At 46.5% G+C, this 14,266-nt stretch overlaps 1 protein-coding gene and 1 long non-coding RNA gene across 4 annotated transcripts in view; one reads left to right on the top strand and one right to left on the bottom strand.

Annotated features, from left to right (window-relative positions):
• Nucleotides 1-14,266, bottom strand: part of FRMD5 (FERM domain containing 5) — a 136,890-nt gene that overhangs the window by 51,775 nt on the left and 70,849 nt on the right. The window lies entirely within an intron of this gene.
• LOC307203091 lies at nt 9-1,566 on the top strand. The gene is made up of 2 exons (XR_013833131.1): nt 9-48; nt 1,424-1,566. It is a non-coding gene; the product is annotated as an uncharacterized lncRNA (long non-coding RNA).

Genomic DNA, 14,266 nt, shown 5'->3' with positions numbered 1-14,266 from the left:
ATGATCCCTTTGCGGATAATCGGAACAGACTTTCGCCTAACTAGAAAGGTATGTGGTGCTCTCTGCTGGTCAAGGTGGGGAGGAGCAACCAAAGGAATTATTAAAATTAAAGTGGAAAATGCATTTGCTTCTGGAAGGAAGGGCTCAGCCCCATCGGTCTACCCCTTTCAGCATGATGCACTTCCTTGGAATAATCTGAAATGTAAGGTGTGAAGAATGGAGGTAGGGGTCTCAGGACAGTCTCCCATACTCCCTCCCTTACCCAACTGCAACACAACAGCCCTGCAGTGCTGCTAGTTGAGTCTTACTCTCCAGTACCTGCTGCCACCACCCCCTTTTTGTCACCCACAACCCCAGAACCAAAGGGGGAAAACGGGGGCTGCATCAAAGCGCTTAATTTGAAAAGGCTCTGAGACCGTGCATCCGGCACACAAATTACTGGGGAATGCAGGGCCAGCTCCCAGCTGCCTTATCCTGGTCCAATTTCAAAGCATCTTGTTTGATTCCCTGGCAGACCCCGCTAAACTACCTAAAACCCAAGAACTCTGAGGCCAAAGCACTCTGCATTTCCCGGACAGTTCCCTTATAAGCCACTCAGGGTGGAAAGGCAGCCCACACTCCCTACACTCTCCAAGATGTGGGAAAAATGTGCTGGTCCCTTGCAACTCTGACCCTTCATTTTCAGGAGCATGGAGCCCAAGCATCTAGGCATGCAGATTCTGAGGCTGGAAGGTGCACACATTTCGGTGGTGAAACCGTGGAACTTAAGTTGAACTAAATAGTAGGGTAGTAGAGCTGAAAATAATGCCAATATATTTAACATCTGGCAGACAAGTCTAAAAAGCCTGGGACACAAATTTTCACAACCCTCTAGCAGCTATGGTAGCTCATAGACCAGAAGTAATGTATTTAGCGTTAACTCTGAAAGTGTATACTTGATTCTGACCAAACTAAGCCTCCTAGAGCAAAATATACATCAGAGGAAGTGCAAATCAAACTTGGAAGTTGGGAGTTTTTCAGCTGAAAAGTTTTAATTCCCAGGAGACGTGTGTGTCTAGTGCTATTTTTGTCTTACTTAGTCTGAAAATCTCCGCCAGCTGCTAGACAATAGACACACACATGTGGCCAACTCTTGACCTTCATGAGGAGAACTGTCAGATCAGAATGAACTTCTGAGAAAATCTGATCGAGGGGATGGTTATTTGGACTGACAGTCACAAGAACCAGAAGCAGCTTGGTATTTCCATGGGACTCATGCAAAACACAAATCCTGTTTCTGGGGGAAATTAGCAAAACAAGGGCAAAAAATTCATCATCACAAAGAGATCAGTCTTGTCTTCCATGTACTTTACAGAAGACACTACCCTTTACAATCAAGGAGGAAAGGGGGATGCTATAAATAACTGAATTCTGTTTATTACAGGAAAAAAATGCTATCCACTCATTCATCACACCCGAGAGATTTGCTATCTTAGCACCTATGCTAATCCCCACAATGGTGAAACAATCTCCCTGGTCTATAAACCCCCATTTTCCATTCATTTCAATAAAGGCCTCACTAAGGAATTTTGTCAACCCCTCTTTCTGTGGAAATCCTGAGTGTTTCATGAAGTGAAAAAATTCCTGTCGTTTTTTTTCAATCTTTCAGCAAATGCCCCAATGTGAGTATTTAACTTTCCTTTCCCTCCAAATCTCTTATTTCAGGTTTTGGAAACAGTGTCAGCATTCAGCAACCAAAACACCCTCCATTTCCAAATAATTCCCATCAGCCACTGTGTTAATTTGTCTCATCTCCTTTCAAAGTGAGTTTCTATCATCAGCCTGTCCTGCAGCAGGGAGTTCCGCCAATTACAGTGGTGCCTCGCAAGACGAAAAGAATCCGTTCCGCGATTCTCTTCGTCTAGCGGTTTTTCGTCTTGCGAAGCAAGCCCATTGATGGCTTAGCGCTATTAGCGGCTTAGCGGCTTTTAGCGGCTTTTAGCGGCTTATCAGCTTAGCGGATAAGCGGCTTAGCGGCTTAGAAAAAGGGGGGGAAGGGGGGGAAGTCGGAAAAACTCGCAAGACATTTCGTCTTGCGAAGCAAGCCCATAGGGAAATTCGTTTTGCGAAGCGCCTCCAAAACGGAAAACCCTTTCCGTCTAGCAGATTTTCCGTCTTGCGGGGCACCACTGTAATTAAGTATATGCTGTGAAAAGAAGTCCTCCTCTCTGACTGTCCAAAATGCCTCAGCACCACTGGCATCCACAAGGATGAGACAGAGAGAAAAATGGATCTCTCCCCTCTTTCTCCACACAAGGCATAATTGTATACAGTGGTACCTCATGTTATGTACTTAATCCCTTCCGGAGGTCCGTTCGTAACAGGAAACCGCTTGTAACATGAGGCGAGCTTTCGCTAATGGCGCTTCCAGCTGCTGCTGTGCCGCCGAAGCGCGACTTCCGCTCGCATCTCAGGGCAAAGGTTGCAACAAGGAGCATCTACTTCTGGGTTAGCAGAGCACGTAACCCGCAGCATTTGTAAGGGGGACAGTATGAAACACGAGGTACCACTGTAAATGTATGTCATGTCCCCACTGAAGTAACCTTTTTGTAAACTGAAAACAGGTAAACAGGTTCCTTTCCTTGTCAGATTACACACACCATTTAGAGGGCACTTTCCCACATTCCTTTCCAGTTCTACAATATAAAATTTAACAACAACAACAACAACATCCCGCCCATCTGGCTGGGTTACCCCAGTCACTATAGGTGGCTTCCAACACATGTAAAAACATAATAAAACATCAAACATTAAAAACTTTTCAATACAGGGTTGCCTTCAGGTGTCTTATACAAAAGTTATATTGTTATTTATCTCCTTGACATCTGACAGGAGGGTGTTCCACAGAGTGGATGCCACTACCAAGAAGGCCTCCTGAAGGCCCTCAGAGCTGGGCTGGGAAGATCAGAACAGCACACAGTATTCCAAGCAAAGCTACCCCATAGATTTGCATGAAGGCATTTTCAGTCCTTTCCCTAAATTATTCCTAGCATGGAATCTGCCTGTCCATAAGACAAGAGCAGCAGGGAAGCAGGTCTCCTAGGGTGATTTGCCTAAGATGTCGCTGTCTTCCTAGAGCCAAGTGCAAAGGGTCTCATGCCTGTTTCTGTAGGAATCTGCCTTATACCAAGTCAGAACAGCAGTCCATTTAGCTCAATATTGTCTACACTGACTGGCAGCACCACAGCAGGGTTTGGGGCAAGGGACATTCCTAGCTCTAACTGGAGACACTGTTGAATTTTAACCTGGGATATTCTGCATGCAAAGCAGGGGCTCTACCACTGAGCTACGATGGTTCTACCATTAGAAAGGGTAAGATTATTTTGGTCCGGGTGGCAAAGAGGGTGACTGGCAAGGGCTCAGCCTCCTTTCCCCAGACAGACCCTTTTTAACATGAAAGCAGGAACTATTATCCCAGATAGAGGATTCTGACATCAAGTCTCTGCAGCCTCACTCCATGAACAGAGCAAGTGGAGAGTTCTGGGGGTGGAAGGAAATGACTCCATCTCACTTAACACAGCCCGCAGGGGTAAACTCAGCAACCCTTGTCCTATTCCAGAAGCGTATAATGAAGTGCCCAATCCATGCTAACCCCATTGCAGCCATGGCCTCTTGGCCGTCAGTGTCTCTCGCTGGAATAATCTAATTGCTTACATTTGGTATAGACTCTATTCAAGGGAATCATCAATCTGAGGACATAGGCAGCTGAGTGCAATACGAGATTTTTGCTTTGCTACATACTAGGCTCCAAAAGGCACCTGTTTGGGGGGTGGGGCAAGAGGGGGCCACCAGCCTTGCTCTCACACAAAATGCAGTTTGGTGATCCTCAAATGCATCCCAGTTGACTCTTTGTTAGTTGGGAGAAGCCAACAGATTTAAGCAAAAGCAAATGCCCCAAAGCTGCAAAATAATCGCCTTCTGCAATATTTGCAAAAATGCTTTGGTGGTTGGCGAATGCCGCGATGCCAGAGCATGCAGCTTAAACCGCTGAGCCTAGCCCAGGCCTCCAACTCCAATTACATTTGTGGCTTTGCTTTTAACAGCAGCAAATACAGCTCACCAACAACCTTTTCCGCAGGACTCAAGATGTGCGCAGACGGGGCCAACCCAAACTGCCTGCAGGATGGAAATAATTAGCAGAGCTGCACGCTCTGTGGTTTTCTCAATCGCCTCAACCATAAAATGGGAGCAATTAGAACCCAGGCCCATTGGGGATTGTCGGAAGGGGAGGAGGAAGACGCTTCTCCGGGCTGCAAAGCAGGAATGGAAATAGAAGCAACTTTTCTTCTCTGTCAATAGCAAAGTCCATTTTCTGACTCTCCTCCAGCCTCCAGTATAACCACCCTCCCCAAACAAGGGCTAAAATGCATTGCAAATCCCATTACGTTAAGTGAGGAGAGGTCAGCCCCTTCAATTACTGCAAGGTTTTTAGCTGGGTGATAAAGTGTTCCAGGGAGAGATGACAGCGATGCCTTTGGAGCCTCCCCCACCGAGAAGAGCAATCATTTTTGTGACACACGCACGCACAGTCCAGCGCAGCAGAGGCTGCCCAGCTCACAGACACAGTGCTCAGCCATCCCAACACGTCTCCATCAGAAGGATGCTAACGGGGCACAATCTCCGCTCTGTGCTCTGAGGCTCCTGTGCTGCTCAATGGCAGCTTTGTGCCTCCTCGCTTGTGCTTCTGATATTTGGAGCCTGCCCTTGCAAATCCTACCCTGCTGCTGCAGGAGAAGAGCTGTGAGCAATCTCATATGTGCATCATTTTATTTGTACGCCGCTTTCCCACAAAAAATATCATGCTCATAGCGGCTTACAGCAAAGGGAGCAGGAAAGTATTTCAAAAGCAACCTTGCAAAACAATTTCATAACAGTCCAGTAGCAAATGGAACATACCAAACATAAATTACCTTGTTATCTAACAGCAACCATATTCAACAGCAAGGGTCACCCTTTTCCTTTTCTACCTATTAAAAAAAAACCCAGCAATGATGTTGCTCACTGTCTTCTCTCATCATGGTAAATCTATAAAGCCCCCTTGTTATTTTTGGTCTTGAATGCTGGATGCTCCATGTAATCTTACATTTATGGTTACTGAAACATTGCTTTCTGTATGTTATTATATTTGCTATTGTGTTTTGCTATGTTGTTGGGAAATTGTTTTTGTACTGTTTGGCATTCTTGTTTTCTTTGTCCTAAGCTGCTTGGAGCATGGTGTGTGTGTGTGTGTGTGTGTGTGTGTGTGTGTGTGTAGAAAAGCAGCATACATATAAAACAAATGAATGCATTCTAAGCAAGGCAGGGAAAGGGCAGTTTGCAACCTAACCCAAAAAATTCTGTTGCAAAAAATCAGAATGGAGGCCTGATTGTAAGGTTGCCCACAGGGCTGCCCACTCTTCTCCCAATAGCCAAATGATGCTCCTTCATGCCCACTCTCTCGGTGTGGCCATGGCTGTTCCTGGAGCAGAAGCCACCTTCTTGGGGAAAACATCCTTCCGGACCACTGCCCCTCAACCTGGTGCCCTGCAGAAGTTTTGGACTACAGCTCCCATCAGTCCCAGCCAGCACAGCTGTCCAAAACCATATGGAGGGCACCAGCTTGGGGAAGGATGGACTGGGGCATCTCACAGCTTTTCTACTCCTGTGCCAAGGCCAAGTTCAGGCTCTGTCTCCGAGTGCCACCAGCCTGGTCGCCACGTTGCCATTCCTCCCCATTCTTCTGTTCAGCCACTCTGAGGACAACCCTGTGCACACACTTTTGTGGACTGCAACCAGCGTGCTCCCACTACTGGCTTGGGAAGGAGTGTGTACACATCTGCCAAATCCATATTGTTGTGGTGGTTAAGTCTGAATGTTGCCCTGAGTCTCTTCCCATTCTTGGGTTCCTGTAACCATGGGGCTAGAGCAGGCATAGGCAAACTCGGCCCTCCAGATGTTTTGGGACTACAACTCCCATCATCCCTAGCTAACAGGACCAGTGGTCAGGGGATGATGGGAATTGTAGTCCCAAAACATCTGGAGGGCCAAGTTTGCCTATACCTGGGCTAGAGGGTATGAGAGCAAGTTTTCCAGAATAATCCCTTTGCCTAGCAATAGTTTTGTTGTTTTTTTTATAAAAATTTTATTAGGTTTTCACATTTTATACACACACACAAAACAAAAACAAAAACAAAACATGTATAATTTCATACTCTTACTTTCTTTACCCCCTTTCCCTGACTTCCCCCCACCCCCTCTTCATACATCCCAATTCCAATAATTAATTCAACAAGTTCTTGTCTCTCATCTTTAACATATTATTATTATTTTTAAACTTAGCTCTTTTTGCTTATCCACATTTAACTTATCCAATTCTCTTATAAACATTAAATCCTTTTTCTAAGGTCGACCTAATTTCCCTTCCACGAATTTCTCCCTTTATATATTAATTGATTATATGTCCTAATAGCCAAATACAAAAATCATAAAAAATTTGAGATTCTGTTCTCCCCTCCCTCCCTACCCCGGTTTCCATCCCTTCCCAAGCAGATGTCCACAGTTCCTAGCCCGGATTCCTCACATCCGAGGCCTTCAAATCTCTGTCCGTCTCTCTCTGCCAATTTTGTTGGTAATCCTTCTTGTTGGACCTCGGGTCTCGAAGGAGTTCTGTCACAGTCACATCAAATTTTCTTCCATCCAAGATACTTAAAAGCAGTTGCTGCAAAAGGTCAGCTGATCTCCCATACTCAAAGAGGAAGTCCCAATCATATTTCTTTATTCTTTTAAATTCCAGCATTCCAGTTATTCCAGGGACTTCCTCCTTCATCTTTCTCATCTTTCGCAGATTTGTAATCCAAGGATCTTCTGCTTTATTTCCTGACAATATAGACTCCTGATTGGTATTTTCCTGTACTTTTCCCACTCCTTCTTTCTTTTCCACCAGTTCCAAAAATGTCTCTTCTGGTTCAGCTGCAGATTTCTTATCAGTCCCTTCCTTTACACATTCAGCAGAGTTGTTTGTTTTAGAATTCAAGGTCATAAGTTCTTTGTTCATAGCCGTACTCTGCTCTTGCAGGATTCCCACAAGAAAAAAACATTTTTTCTAACTCTGCCAGTAATTTTCCCTCTGCAGCCATTGTAATGTCTCTAGTTCCCCCTAGGGGGATTCCCATTGCTTAATAGTCCTTTTCCAACAGTCCGTTACTTTGTTGTTTATAGCTATGTTGTTTCCAACCACCTCAATTCCAATACAACACTTTTAGTTCAGAGAGTTATTAAGTAACAAAGTTCTTAACTTTCACCGCCCGTTTGACAGCTCCTTTGACAGCTGTCAAACTCCTTATTCTTTTTCCTCCGGCTCACGCACAGGACGCTCCCGGGTTCGGGGGGGGGGGGGTTTACACAAAAACTTCCAAAGTTCCTCACTTTCTCTCCAGCACAAAGACTTCTTCTGTCAAATTCATGGAAATATCTTTTATCTGACACCAAAAACAATACTCTCCACCTTAATTCTCCGATCCTTGCTTTAGATCGTTTGTAGGTAGGGGGGGTGCAGACTTCCCTTTAGCACATCCCCCGGTTGTACCAAATTCAAAGGTATAAATTTTAGAGTCCAAATTCCATTCTACTCACGGGTTGTTTGTTTTCCAGTCCGAATTTTGGGAAAAAAGTCAGCGCTCTCCGGCCATGGCTCGCGGCTTCGCTCCACTGAAGTAGCGGTCTACTCACAGCACCACGCCGCTCCCCGTACCCTCTCCGTAGCCTTTAAAAAGGCTCTTCATGGGTCGGGGAAGGCGCTTAGAGGTGCCCGCCGAGTCACCAAGTCCGCAGGCTTCCGCGCCTGCAGTTTCTAAGGGTCCCCGCGTCGCTGGCGCGGTAAGACCCGTCTTCAGCAGAGCCGATTCCCTCCGGAGCTCGGAGGGAATCCGCCATTAGCCGATCGCGCTAACCCGGAAGTCCTGCCTAGCAATAGTTTTGGGCCACCTAGTCATGGAAGAGAATCATAGGATTGTCAAGATTAAAGGGACCAGGAGTGTCATCTGGTCCAGTCCTCTGCAATGCACCATGTTAAGCACCATGTTAACCAAAGAAGTTTTCCCAAACCAGCTTTGATCCGGATAACTGTGCACATAGCCCTAGTTTCAAGTTAGCTCAGCTCAAGAGGAAGCATGAAGGACAGCCAGCCAGGTGTGAGACCCATCCCAAGAGGACTATTCCAAAGAGACTGGAAGCCTTCCTTTTAGGGGTAATTGGATCAGAAGCACCAAATAATCAAATGAACTTATTTTTGCATGCGACCACTGCAGCGAGAACATTATATGCCCAAACATGGGAAAATGATGCAATACCTATGAAAGAGGAGTAGCAGGTGAAATTGATGGAATATGTCGAATTAGCAACTTTAACCAGTAAAATTAGAGAACAAGATGAGATAATTTTTAAGGAGGATTAGAAACTGTTCGTAGATTATTTTTTAAAAATCCTATTGTATGTTAAAATGCTAGGCGGTTTGGAGTAAGTGCAGCAGTAAAAGCTATTTTGAGAATAAGATGGATGAAAGATGGAATAGAATAATTATAATATGCAGCAGCAATTGATAATGTGAGGAAACCATGGAAGGGTGGAAGGGAAGTTGATCATTAAGGGAATATATATTGGAACTGTTTGACTAATTGTATTGTATTTTTGGAAAATATATAAAGAAAGCTTTTTAAAAAGAAGAAGAAGAGGAAGCGTGAAACCCATCCCAGAGCTCATTTCTGTTTTCTGTCAAAAAAGCCTTCCTTGCAAGATTCAAGATCTCAAGCCTGTTTCTTGCATAGGAACCTTGTGCTCCTACAGGGCTGCTCTTGCTTGTTGCAGCTCCTAACGTGTTCAGGTATGAGTCAGACCTCTCCGTGTGTTGCAGAAGGAAGATGCACAGAGCCGAGTTCTGGAGATTTTGCTGCTTTAGGGTCGTATACCAAATGTTTGGGGGACGCAGGTGGCGCTGTGGGTTAAACCACAGAGCCTAGGACTTGCCGATCAGAAGGTTGGCGGTTCGAATCTCCCTGACGGGGTGAACTTCCATTGCTCGGTCCCAGCTCCTGCCAATCTAGCAGTTCAAAAGCACATCAAAGTGCAAGTAGATAGGTACCGCTCTGGCGGGAAGGTAAACAGCGTTTCCGTGCACTGCTCTGGTTTGCCAGAAGCGGCTTAGTTATGCTGGCCACATGACCAGGAAGCTGTACGTTGGCTACCTCGGCCAATAAAGCGAGATGAGCGCTGCAACCACAGAGTCGGCTACGACTGGACCTAATGTTCAGGGGTCCTTGCTTGTTGCAGCTCCTAACGTGTTTGAGTGCCTGTGATCTGCACACTTAACTCCCTCTAACCCCTATGGCTTCGCCAGGTAATACTTAAATCTTCCATGCATAGATAGACATAACAGGGAAGAGCTGCAGCACAGGTGGAGAGCATCTGCTGGGCATGTAGAAGGCCCCAGATTCATTCCCCAATGGCATCTCCAGGTACATAAGTCTGGGAGAGAACCTTGCCTGAAACCTTGGAGAGCTGCTGCCAGTCAGTGTGATCAATACTGAGCTAGATGGACCAATGGTTTGACCAGTGGCGTAGCGTGGGTTGTCAGCACCCGGGGCAAGGCAAGTAATTTGCGCCCCCAACCCGTGGATTTGCGCCCCCTAACCCGTGGATTTGCCCTAACCCCAGATGTTGCGCCCGGTGCGGCCGGCCCCCCTGCACCCCCCACGCTACGCCACTGGGTTTGACTCAGTAGAAGGCAGCTTCCTATATCCCCATGTCCTATGTTCAATCTCTGGGCCACTTCTGGTTTGAACAACACTTTGCTTAGCAAAGAAGAGCGGGACTTGGAGGTCCAAACCTTCTCAAAGAGGGTGCCATGCTGGCATAGACAGGGTGGATGGAGAGTGTAATTAGCTTCGCACTCCTCCCTCGGGTCCCTCTGGCTGAGATCAAGGCGCTCACATGTTCAGAGGGCTCCACAGAGAAGCCTGACTCTTGCTCTTTGCAAACACTCAAATTAGAACTGACAGGAAAACAGAGGCAAGATCAGGAGCTGCCCAGGGATGCTTACAGAGTTGCACTGCTCCCTTGGGAGCACAAGGGGGGCACCTGCTGGCCACGGGGGGCGGGGAGGGAAGCTGACCTGACAAGCAGCAATCAGGTCACAGAACATCACGAGGGTCATAATTGTGTCCGGCTTGCAAGGAGGCCATTTCTGTACAAGGGGACCCCATCTTTTAAAAACCAAATCAAGGCTGTTTTCCAGCCTTACTTCCACCTGAGGGTTAAAGTTTCCTAAATTGGCAAAAATGCATGCAAAAGGTTGGCGGTTCGAATCCCCGCGACAGGGTGAGCTCCCATTGCTCGGTCCCTGCTCCTGCCAACCTAGCAGTTTGAAAGCATGTCAAAATGCAAGTAGATAAATAGGTACCGCTCCGGCGGGAAGGTAAACGATGTTTCCATGCGCTGCTCTGGTTCGCCAGAAGCGGCTTAGTTATGCTGGCCACATGACCCGGAAGCTGTCTGCCGGCTCCCTCAGCCTATAAAGCGAGATGAGTGCCGCAACCCCAGAGTCAGCCACGACTGGACCTAATGGTCAGGGGTCCCTTTACCTTTACGTTTTACAATATGGTTGCTGCATGGTTGGAATTAGGGATGTTTCCAAAATTCTGCTCATGCAAATTCCGGTATTTCAGAATTACCTGATCCAGTTTCCAAAGAGGAACAGATGTGTTTGCAATTGTTTCCCGTTTTTATTTCCAAATGTGTGCAAAGCACTTTGTACACATTCCTTGGGCTTGAGAACTGCACAGCAAAATTCAGAGAAGTGTGAATTTCAAAGGGCGGCTGTGTTTTGCTGCTTAGGGATTGTTTCAGAAAGTTTTTGAGTTAGGTAGGCTTGCCTTTCAATGCGAACTGAATTGAATCCGTACCACTTCCATGCTGCAATCAATCCCTAGCCACCGGCACATGGCAATACAGTCAGAAGCTACAAAAAAAAGCCCAAATCCACTTCCCCTGGGCTTGTGCTGGAAGCATAAAGCCATTTTTAAAAATTCATTTTGTGGGACTACAGAGAAATTAAAAGGCACAGGGTGGATGCAGTTGAAAATGGGAAAGATATAACAGGATGGAAATTACCAACAGAACCGACAGTTTTGCTTTCAGGGAAACCCTGTGATGTGAATCAGATTAAGAACTTCAAAATGACAGGTAAGATGCTGACTGTAGCCCAGTATTGGAAGGAAAGCAAATATATGGCAGAGGATTTTCCTATACAAAACAAGCTGACTGCAACAGACTTTTGGGGGGCAGAGGGAAATCTAAATCAATCCAGGGCATTTAGGAATGCTGGCACAGCTTTATAAAGCCCCAGTAACAGAAATACCAATTATGAAAATGTTAAGCGGGAGGAATTAAAATGTAATTTAAGGACTTCAGAAAAACCAGACAATACCTTGTTTTGGTTTTTTGAATTGCTGATCACCAGGGACCGCTGAGTTGTTGTTTTAAAGCAAGGTTCATGACTGCATAACTTTTTGGATTTAAGTTATGATGATCTACAATTTAATGCATAGTTATACTTCATGTAAGAATGATTATTTGATTACTCAAATCAGCTCTTAAGACTACGATAATTATATTATGTCCTGGTTAATTTTATACACTGCCCTTGGCCCAAAAGGCACCCAAAGCAGTGAAAAATACAGTAAATCAATCGAAACCATTTCAAACATCAAAGCCACCAAAATACCCACCGATTACACTGGATACACATTCATGAGCTGCCTCTGTGTTCCCACCAATATCAACCTAATAATGCAATCCTACTTCTGTCTGCTCAGAAGTAGGTCCTATTGAATTCAATGGGGCTTACTCCCAGGAAAGTCAGGTTAGGGACTGCAGCCTTAGACATGCTTCCTTAATACTGATTTTGCTGTGTACTTCCTTCGTGTGCCCAGTTCCTTAGTTTTAATAAGACAACCCACCATACAGCTGTACTGTCTGGGGCCAATGTGCACTGTAGTCCAAAACATCTGGGGGGCACCCAGTTGGGGAAGGCTGGTCTATGCTCTCCCTTGCTTTTTTCCAGCGCCCTTAAATGCAGACAATTTAAAGCATACTAGAACCCAGGTAGGAAATGCTACAATTTGCAAGATTCAAATGATAAGGGGGGCATTCATAAGGTTTGGGAAATGCTACCCTCCACACACCCCTAAATACATTTTTACAGTGTGAAATCTCTAGCCAAACTTCTTGTTTCAATAAACAAAAAGCAGAGGCAGCAGTGCTTCTGAATACTGGTTGCTGGAAACCACAGGAGGAAAGGGGACTCTTGTGTTCAGCTCCTGCTTGCTGGCTTCTTCCCACTGCGGCATCTGGCTGGTCCCTGTGAGAACAGGATGCTGGACAAGATGGGCCATTGGCCTGATCCATCAGACTCTTCTTATGCTTTCTGCTGCAAGGACACAGGAACACCAGAAGAGGGCTTCTACCAAGTCAGACCATTGGCGGTCCCATCTAGCTTAGCACTGTCTCCAGGGTTTCATGCCAAGAGTCTCTCCCAGCCATTCATGGAGATGCCAGCGGGGACTGAACCTGTGAGCTTCTGCATGCAAGGCAGGTGCTCTTCCCCTGAGCTACGTGGGTCCTTCCTCCCAAAGGACCTTGCACTCTAAATGTAGATATTGAGCAACGGAGGAGGAGGCGGCATCCATGAGAGGGGAGGAGGGATAGGGGGCACCATGTTGGTGCTATCAGTGAGGCAGATATGAGCAAAAGGGACAGCAAAGGAGAAGAGCTGGGATTCATTTTGAAAAGGCCCTTTTGGAAATTAGGTCTGCACGGATTCCTTCATCAGTTTTAAAGTTAGGCACAAAAAGAAGGTTAGGCCTCGGGGAGAGTGTCCCATCCAATAACAGCTCCAGCGAGCCCCAGAATTGCCGCAACCATTTCCCTCTCCTTTCTCAGAGAGATGCCAGATTGGGCAACTCAAAGGGAGCTATATTTATCCCCTCTGCTATGATCCAGGCACTAGGAAGATCCTGCTCTCATCCATGCTCTGAAGGTAGGTGTCGGACCCAATTTTGTTTGCCTGAAAAGAGTGACATAATTTGCCGCAATAGGATCAAAAATGTCACCCCAATCTCGGCTGAAGAGCCGCAACTCTGCCGTCTTCCACAGAGCCTGTTTTCCCTGAGCCTCCTGGCTGCATCAGGCCGGCCGGCCGCTTATCCGCCCTGGCACTGTGTTCAAGGAGCCACAGATTTGCCATCTCCTAAAGGCGCCACTCGATGCCATCATCCAGCCCTGGGCCTTCTGAAATCCAGCCCCCTCCTCCATCCAACCCAAGATGTGCGTAATGCTGTACCTCACAGGTCACTGGCCCATATCAGGGGTGTCTCATGGCTCCCACCAATTTTCCTGAGACAGGAGAAGAGTCAGCAGAGCTGCTGGAGAGGAAGTGAAGGTGGCACACCTGTGAGTCTGCCTTGAGATGGCAGGGCCCATTTTGAGAAATTAATGGCAAATCTAAGCAACTCGGCCACAAGAGCTTTGGGAAATCCAAAGGGGCACTAAGGGGGACCATTTTAGGAAGAAGACATAGAAATCTCAATGGCTTCCACTCACAAAGGAGCAAGTGGCAGGTGAGGTGTCAGCTCAGCCCAGCTGCAGAAGCTATGTTCTTTGCCACAATCAAATTTCACCCTCATTTGGAGCCAATCTGAGAACATCTTCGTGCTGGGTGAAACTGCATACTCTATAATGTTAGGCAGGAAGCCTGAAGCCCATGGCAGGTCTTGAACTGGCAGCCTCAGGGACTGACGAAAGGAACATTCTGTGAATCAGTGGAGGCTAGTTCATGAGGGCTAACGACTCACTGCCACACCATAAAAACCTACATCTCCTCTGTTGTGTCATGGTCAGTGACTACTGAAGCTAACTGGGCCCCTTTAAATGAAGAGGCTTCACCCACCAAAGGCAGAGCCAGCTATTGAGACAATGCTGCTGCTACAATATAAGGTACACTCTGAGGCTGGCTAGTGCTGAAGCAACATCTGAGCTCTCCTATCAGGAAGTCTCTAGTTTGAATGAGTCATGGAGCTGTCCAGGGTACCACTGAATCCTCACATCAGTACAGTTGAGGCTCAAATTCAAAACAGCACAGGGTCCAATGTAGGAAATGCTGCAACAGACATCATTCTAATAGCAAGGTGGCAGAACT

The sequence above is a fragment of the Podarcis cretensis genome (assembly GCF_951804945.1).
Source record: "Podarcis cretensis genome assembly, chromosome: 14".
NCBI classification, from domain to species: domain Eukaryota; kingdom Metazoa; phylum Chordata; class Lepidosauria; order Squamata; family Lacertidae; genus Podarcis; species Podarcis cretensis.
Note: the sequence above shows the minus strand (reverse complement) of the source record. Positions and strands in the feature narration are given on the sequence as shown.